General features: G+C 37.3%; 1 protein-coding gene across 1 annotated transcript in view; it reads right to left on the reverse strand.

The window, feature by feature from the left end:
- LOC119594486 overlaps positions 1-632 on the reverse strand; it is a gene marked incomplete at its 3' end in the record, with an annotated part of 10,600 nt that overhangs the window by 709 nt on the left and 9,259 nt on the right.

The following is a 632-nucleotide window of genomic DNA, read 5'->3' on the forward strand; positions in this document are numbered from 1 at the left end:
TCAGCTTGTTATCCACCTCATTTTTTTGCGGGGGGGGGGGGGGGTGACGAGCTTATTCGTTATCAAGTCAGTTCGTTCGGTGGCTGGCCGTCGTTATTAAGAAAGTTCGTTTAATGAGCTTCGTAATCAGGTCGAATCGTTTAATGACACATTATTCGCTATGAAGTCAATTCGTTTAATGACTGATCTTCTCTATCAAGTCAGTTCGTTGAACGAATGACCTTCATTATTAAGTCTATTCGCACTACGACTATACTTCGCTGTCAAGTCAGTTCCATTAAATGACTGACCAGATTAACTATCGTATTGTGCAATCCGGAAATACGATGAAAGGTGAAAGAATAACTAATGAAAAACGTTTCGATAGATACAACTTCAATTCGCCATCGACAAATAATTCTGTATATTAAAAAAAATATATATATTTCTTTAGGTCTTGAGGAATAATAAAAAAAAAATATCGAGTTTCCTGTTATCATCAGTTATAACAAAGTTTTCGTGTTTGTATGAGCCTATACCAAGAGCTTCTCAGTGGTCAGTGATCTGGCTGACACAGCTGTCTGGGAAGTAGTATTAATACTCTGTTAGTTCGTTTAAATACTAGTGTAGTGTTTTGCCAGTCAGACACACAC

The sequence above is a fragment of the Penaeus monodon genome, chromosome 34, assembly GCF_015228065.2.
Source record: "Penaeus monodon isolate SGIC_2016 chromosome 34, NSTDA_Pmon_1, whole genome shotgun sequence".
Lineage (NCBI taxonomy): Eukaryota > Metazoa > Arthropoda > Malacostraca > Decapoda > Penaeidae > Penaeus > Penaeus monodon.